We start from the raw sequence: 8,360 nt of genomic DNA on the forward strand, positions 1-8,360 counted from the left end.
CTTCCCTTTAAAGCCCTTCACCCATGCAGCACCATGTATACCTCCACAGAGCCCAAGTCACAAGCCCCTGCCGTGAACAGCAAGGGGGAGAAGGTGGTGGACAAGGAAGAGGAGGACTATGGGGGACAGGTGACCGGGGGATCCAGCTGCGCAGTGAGCCAGGACCTATTTTTGACTCCACTGCAGTCCAGCCAGTCAAGCACGGGTGAGCCTGATGCAGGGGAAAGAAAGCTCAGGTACGTGTGCAGGTGAATTTTTAGTTACATGGATGGTGTCCCCAAAGTAGCAGGACACATCTTTTGACTTTTCATTAATGTACTTGTGCTAGAAGACGTAGTTGTAAAACCAAGAGAGGTAGAGTTGCTATCTACTTTTCATTCCCCTTTAGAGTTAGGCAGGGGGACCACGTGGAGCAGTTTGGTTATGTACGTAGGGATGTCCTTTGAATCCTGAGAGATCTCAGTGAAACTTTCATGGAGGTATTCTGCAATTCTCTGCCAAAGGTTTCTCAGAAGGGCTGCCTTCCACTCAGCAGGTACTATTGCCGTACACAGGCTAGCAGCACGTGGGCCCAGGGGCCTTCAGAATGCCAGTCTAAAATTCAGGAATGAGAAATCAGCTAAAATTACCACTGCCTGCGGAAAATGGTGCCAGTAATCAGTGCCATTGCCCTATACTAATAGATTCATGCACCCGAGCAATTTCCTCCTCACTTCTCCAACCGCTGGTGGGCCATACTCACCATGGCTACTGCAGTGACTGGTGCCACACACAAGCAATCCCAAATAGAAGTGAGAACGTAGTGCTTACAACTTTAGGGGAACAAAGGGAGTGAGTTCAGCATCTTAAGGAATACACTGACAATGGTACCTCTGCGTGGTTTATCTTCTGCTGTGCTGCCATTGCGGCCTTCAGGGTCTCCCACTTCACACCCATGGAAGGCCTGAGCCAGATAAGGAGGAGGAAGAAGTGGACTCAGGATGACATGTTCAATGAGATCCTGCAAGTCAGAGCTGCTTCGGACTGTGAGCACAGGGCTTGGAAGAGGAACATTGCAGATACCCTGGAGAAGGAATGAGTGGAGAGGAGAAAGGCCGAGGAGTCCTGGCAGGAAAAGGAAAGGGAGATGCACCAGGACATAATGGGGCTTATCAGGCAGCAAATACATATGTTGCAGACTCTGATGGACCTGTAAGTTCAAAACTCCCAGGCCTGCCTTCCTCTGCAGCCCATAGAGAGCTTCGTATACCCCTGTCAAGCTACTGGGAGTAGCTCACGCACATGATTACCAACCTCAGGGCAGACTGTCAAGAAACAAGGCACAAATCCCAAACTGTTTGTGTGTTCTATAATTAGATTTCACCAACCAAGTAACAAGTGTGAACTCCCAAAGCACTATAACAGCTTTAACATGGAGCCACAGACAGTCCCCTTGGGCTTTCCAGTCTATCTTGTCAACCAGGCAAGCCTCCCTTAGTGATAGATCCTCCCTTACCCCAAAAATTACAACAATTTTCAGTCCCAAAGGACCAGTCACTTACCCCTGGTTAATTGTACCTTAGAGTTCTTGCCAAAGACAACACTTGTAGCCAATCTGTAATAAACTAACTAAAGATTTATTAACTAGGAAAAAGAAATGAGAGTTATTTACAAGGTTAAAGGATGTAAACATACACACACACGTGTTAGAGTCATAGGTTCCAAAAGGAAACAGTGGCAACTATATGCAAGCTCTATATGTCTATAGGGCTAACTCAAACTAAGCAGTTTGGGGATCCCTTGCTTATGCTTCGAAATATTGCCATCTCCAAATTCCACGCAGAACAGTGGTAACAATTTTCCTTGACAGAGATTTTTATCCCTTCCCCCAGAGCTCAGCCTAATGGGAGGAGGGTTTATGTGTGTCTCCATTTCATGGGTGTGGGGTGGAGCAATCAGCAAAGTCTTTTGTCCACTCATACTCCACAATGGTTTGTCTGACATCTATGTGTCTTCTTTTGTTGGCCAGGAGATGATACCTCTTATGATAAACTAGTATTTCACTCTTGGCCCTGGTCTACACTACGAGTTAGGTTGAATTTAGACACATTAGGTCGATTTTAAAATGAATGCTTCTACACAACCAACCCCGTTCTGTCGACCTAAAGGGCTCTTAAAATATATTTCTGTACTCCTCCCCGGCAAGGGGAGTAGTGCTAAAACCGACCTTGCTGAGTCGAATTTGGGGTAGTGCAGATGCAATTTGACGGTATTGGCCTCCGGGAGCTATCCCAGAGTGCTCCAATGTGACCGCTCTGGAAAGCACTTTCAGTTCCAATGCACTAGCCAGGTACACAGGAAAAGCCCTGGGAAATTTTGAATTTCGTTTCCTGTTTGGTCAGCATGGCGAGCTCAGCAGCACAGGTGACCATGCAGTCCCCCCAGAATCGCAAATGAGCTCCACCATGGACCGAAAGGGAGACACTGGATCTGATTGCTGTATGGGGAGAAGAATCTGTGCAAGCCGAACTCTGATCAAAAAGAAGTAATGCTAATATATCCGCCAAAATCGCACAGGGCATGGTGGAGAGAGGCTACACCAGGGATGCACGGCAGTGCCGTGTGAAAGTTAAGGAGCTCAGGCAAGCCTACCAAAAGACAAAGGAGGCAAACGGTTGCTCCGGATCAGAGCTCCATACATGCTGCTTCTATGATCAACTGCATGGCATTCTGGGGGGGACCCTACCACTACCCCACCACTGTCCATGGACAGCTGCAAGGGAGGGAGTCTCACGCAACAGGGAGGAGGATTTTGTGGCTGAGGAACAGGAGGAGGAGGAGGAGGAGAATGCGCAGCAGGCAAGCGGTGAATCCATTCTCCCCGGCAGCCAGGACTTTTAAATTACCCTGGAGCCAATACCCTCCGAAGGCGGGATCCCCAACCCTGAAGCCGGAGAAGGCAGCTTTGGTGAGTGCACATTTGTAACTACAGTACAGGGTTTAAAAGCAATTGTGTTTAATGTTTGATTTGCCCTGAAGAATTGGGATGCATTCGCAGCCAGTACAGCTACTGGAAAAGTCTGTTAATGTGTCCAGGGATGGAGCGGGAATCCTCCAAGGACATCTCCATGAAGCTCTCCTGGAGGTACTCTGAAAGCCTTTGCAGAAGGTTTCTGGGGAGGGCTGCCTTATTTCATCCTCCAAGGTAGGACACTTTACCATGCCAAGCCAGTAGCAAGTAGTCTGGAATCATTGCAGCACAAAGCATGGCAGGGAATGGTCCTGGGTTTTGGTCGCGTTCAAGCAACATTTGATCTATATCTTTCTGTGTTAGCCTCAGGAGAGTGGTATCATTCATGGTCACCTGGTTGAAATAGGGGAATTTTTGTAAAGGAACAGTAAAAGGACCCCGTTCATGCTGGGTTGTTTGTGCTTGGCTAAAAGGGATCATCCCAGAGAATAGCCATGTGGTGGAGGGAGGGGTGAAGGGATCATCCCAGAGAATAGCCACGTGGTAGGGTGGGGGGAGGTGTGTGCTGCACATCTACCCGAAAACTGCAGCCCCTCCTTCTAAATGTGAAACCCAACCGGCATTGCTTGCTATGGGAGAGGATGGCCCTGCAGTTTGAAACCATTCCCACAGGTTATGAAGGCGTAAGAAGCCAACTCCATGTACCAAAAGGCTTACCATGGCTGCCTGGAAACCGAATTCTGTTGCCCAGCCATTTGTGATGTGTCACCATACTGGCAGGCGCTCAATATAAAAGGCAAAATGCGACCTTGTACCTAAAGCACGTGTGCTGTCTGCTGTGAATTGCTTGATTCACTGTGAAAGAGTCTCCCTTTGTTCTCAGAAATGTATCATCTTAAATTTTACTCTCCCTTTTAATCTCCCCCCAGGTGCAAATGTTTCTATGCCCCCCCATCATCTCCATCCCTGAGGTTATCGCAGATTAGAAGGTGAAACAAATGCACTCACGATGACTTGTTTTCCAAGATCATGCAGTCCTCCCGCACTGATAGGGCACAGCTGAATGCATGGAGGCATTCACTGGCAGAGGCCAGGAAACCATTAAGTAAGCACGAAGAGCAGAGGCAGGAGGCAATGCTGAGGCTAATGGGGAGCAAACGGACATGCTCAGGTGTCTGGTGGAGCTGCAGGAAAGGCAACAAGAGCACAGACCGCCGCTGCATCCACTGTATAACCCCCTGCCCTCCTCCCCAAGTTCCATATCCCCCTCACCCAGATGCCCAAGAACGTGGGGGGAAGCTCCGGGCACCCAGCTACTCCACTCCAGAGGATGGCCCAAGCAACAGAAGGCTGTCATTCAAACAGCTTTGATTTGTAGTGTGGCTACAATAAGCAATGAGGCCTCGTCCTTCCCTCCTCCCCCACCCCACCCAGGGTACCTTGTCAGTTAACTCACTTTTTTTTTTAATTAATAAAGAAAGAATGTATGGTTTCAAAACAATAGTGACTTTATTTCTTTTGCCAGCTGTGATCGAAGCGGGTAGGGTGGTTGGCTTACAGGGAATTAAAATTAACAAAGGGGGTGGGTTTGCATGAAGGAGAAACACACAACTGTCACACCGTAGCCTGGCCAGTCCTAAAACTAGTTTTCAAAGCTTCTCTGATGCGCAGGGTGCCTGGATGTGCTCTTCTAATTGCCCTGGTGTCTAGCTGCTCAAAATCGGCTGCCAGGTGATTTGCCTCAACCTCCCACCCCACCATAAACGGCTCCTCCTTACTCGCACAGATATTATGGAGCACACAGCAAGCAGAATAACAATGGGAATATTGGTTGTGCTGAGGTCTAACCTAGTCAGCAAACAGCGCCAGTGAGCTTTTAAATGTCCAAAGGCACATTCTACCACCATTCTGCACTTGCTTAGCCTATAGTTGAACTGCTCCTTACTATTGTCCAGGCTGCCTGTGTATGGCTTCCTGAGCCATTGGAGCAAGGGGAAGGTTGGGTCCCCAAGGATATCTATTGGCATTTCAGCATCCCCAATGGTAATTTTCTGGTCTGGGAAGTACGTCCCTTCTTGCAACTGCTCGAACAGCCCGGAGTTCCTAAAGATGCGAGCATCATGTACCTTGCCCGGCCATCCCACATTGATGTCAATGAAATATCCCTTGTGATCCACCAGTGCTTGCAGCACCATTGAGAAGTACCCCTTGCAGTTTACGTACTGGTTGGCAAGGTGGTCCGCTGGCAAGATGGGGATATACATTCCGTCTATCGCCCCACCACAGTTAGGGAACCCCATTGCAGCAAAGCCATCCAGTATGACCTGCACATTTCCCAGAGTCACTACCCTTGATAACAGAACATCAGTGATTGCTTTGGCTACTTGGATCACAGCAGTTCCCACAGTAGACTTGCCCACTCCAAATTGATTCCCGACTGACCAGTAGCAGTCAGGCGTTGCAAGCTTCCACTCACTTCTCAACTGTCAGGGCAGCTCTCATCTTGGTATTCCTGTGCTTCGGGCTGGGGAAAGCAAGTCACAAAGTTCCATGAAAGTGGTCCCACCAGTCTGTGCTTGTTTTCCGGACCCAGAAACGGCGTTCCACTTTATCAACTAGCCCCACTGCCGCCATGATGTCCCAATTGCCACATCCTGTGCTTTCAGGATCGTCTGTGTCCATGTCCTCAAAACAATTGTCCTCGTGCTGGCATCTCTTAACCCTGGCATCTCTTAGTTCTGCACATACTTCAGGATAATGCACGAGGTGTTTACAATCCTCACAACAGCAGCGGTGAGCTGAGCGGGCTCCATGCTTGCCGTGGTATGGCATCTGCACAGGTAACCCAGGAAAAAAGGCGCAAAATGATTGTCTGCTATTGCTTTCACGGAGGGAGGGAGGACCACTGACGACATGTACCCAAAATCACCCTCAACAATGTTTTTGCCCCAACAGGCATTGGGAGCTTAACCCAGAATTCCAATGGGCAGCAGAGACTGCGGGAACTGTGGGATAGCTACCCACAGTGCACCGCTCCGTAAGTCGATGCTAGCCACGGTATTGAGGAGGCACTCCGTCGACTTAATGCACTTAGTGGGGACATACACAATCGAGTGTATAAAATCGATTTCTACAAATCAACTTCTACAAAATCGACCTAATTTCATAGTGTAGACATACCCTTGGTAATGCTTCTCTCCTGACTGAGTGGTTTCCAGTTTCATAGCAAACACTTTTATAGTCACAAAGTAAACAAATATTACCTTTTACCGTGGGATATTATAAGTGAGATTAATGCATGCGGCAACTCACAAGCATTTCATAAAGTCCACACACTAAACATATCTCTATAAATCTAATACCTATTTTAACAATATTAACACATAGGTGAGCCAGACTGGTTTCTAGATATTGTTGTACCAATAAAATAAAAACCAGCAGGATCTTATTAAAGGGGAAAAAGGCAAAATACCACATTTATTGTGAATACAGAAAGAATAATAGTAAGCAGTTAGTTATAGCTATAACATTCCATTCAACCTCATATTTATTCACACATTCATTCATACAAACACACACACATACACACCCACACACACAGGTTCTGCAAGGTTGTTATCATAGTTACCAGCCTTAGAGTTGCTCATGCCAAGCCACTGGCCAGGTGGCCTGGACATGAGGAGGGAGCAGGGCCTTGTCAGATGCTCATCTGATGCTCCTGGAAGTTGGTTTGCAGAATCAGACCCCAAAGTTCTCACTTTTTAGAGTCTATTTTTATAGGAATTTCTTCCTATGCCAGTCTATGGGAATTGCTTCATCATGCTGTTGCTGAATCAATCAGCAGATAGCACATTCCTGACGGCTCCAAGATGTTATCTTGTTCTTTGGTTCTCCCATTCTTGAGGCTGTTGGGTGGATTCCAGTCTGCCCTCCGGGGGTCCTCTGGTTATTTCCACTTGACGCCTTCTTCAGCCGATGGACACTGGATTCTTAGGCTGGCACCTCCCTGATCATTCAGTTATTATCCACACCAAGCATCCATCCACATACATCCTCTATCTCTATTTTAATCACAATTGTTAATACAACAAAAGGGCGGGGAGTCTCTGGGTGCTGTTTCTGTTGTTAGAGTATTGCTTTGAGTCTCTCTCTGTGTGAATTGCTTTGAGAACAGACTCTGTCTTCGAATGTACTAACACAATTAGCAGCTTGCAAGTTTCACACATAGAGGGAGAGAAACAGTACCAAAAACCAAGAGACCTCTTAATTAGTAATACCCTGGAATTTAAACTCTGGGGAATCAAACTCATTTGTGATTTTAATACAGAACTTCTTTAATATGATCCAACAATATGCATCTGTTAGTTTTCAGTGGGGCCTAGGTGCCTTGGCACGAGCTGAAACCTGGTCTGCCAGCGTCACAATCCCCCCTCAACATTCCAGGTGGCATCATGAGTCACAGCACTATCCTATCACTCCACCCCGGGGGATATTAAAGACAATCGCAGCTTCACATACACAGACCTGTGAAATCCATGGTTGGTATATGAGTAGCTAAAATGGACATGAATGTTCTTTCCCCTTCATAAGTCCTGCTCTCTTTATTTATTAAGTTTTATTATGTTTTTAATGTATTTGGTATAAAATTGCATGGTTTTTTGCACTGATTTTCTTAGAGAATAAAATTCTATTACATAATTCATCTTTATTAATTCGCAACCTATGCTGCCGAGTGCTCAGCAGTTCTGACATCAACAAATTACCTCTTACTGCACAGTGTCACACAATTCATAGACTCATTCAGAAACAAAATTAATAGGTGCACTGACAATATTATATTCCAACAGCAGTCACCACACAAGTCCTTCCAGATCACAAAAGAGCAGGGCCAGGTAGAGCACACTTTAACAACACATATTACTCTGGTCTGTATTAAAATGGTCTTTCAAAGCCATTCCGTGCTGCATTGAGCTCTTCTAATAGCCCTTGTATCTGGCATTTCAAATTCAGCACACAGTTGATGCACCTCTGCTGTAGCAACATTTCCCACGTTGCTTCACAGATGTTGTAAAGGACAGAGCAGGCAGCTATAACCACTGGGATTCCCACCTGACCAGTATCAATCTGGCATTGCAAGTTTCCACAGTGCAATCGCCATTCGCTTCTCCACTGTCAGTGCAGCTCTGATTTTGGTGTCCCTAAGTTGGAGGGCTGGGGCAAGCTTAGTGCACAGATCCAAGAATCTGGCCTTGCATATCCGAAAGTTCTGCAGCCACTGCTTGTCATTCAAAACCTGCATTACAATGCGATCCAACCAGTCAATGCTTATTTCTTGGGTCCAGAAGCAGCGCTGCACCATCTGCAGCTGCTCCGTGAATGGCACCAACAACCTTGAACTGGTTCTCACTAT

The sequence above is a fragment of the Lepidochelys olivacea genome, assembly GCF_965140295.1.
Source record: "Lepidochelys olivacea isolate rLepOli2 genome assembly, chromosome: 6".
Lineage (NCBI taxonomy): Eukaryota > Metazoa > Chordata > Testudines > Cheloniidae > Lepidochelys > Lepidochelys olivacea.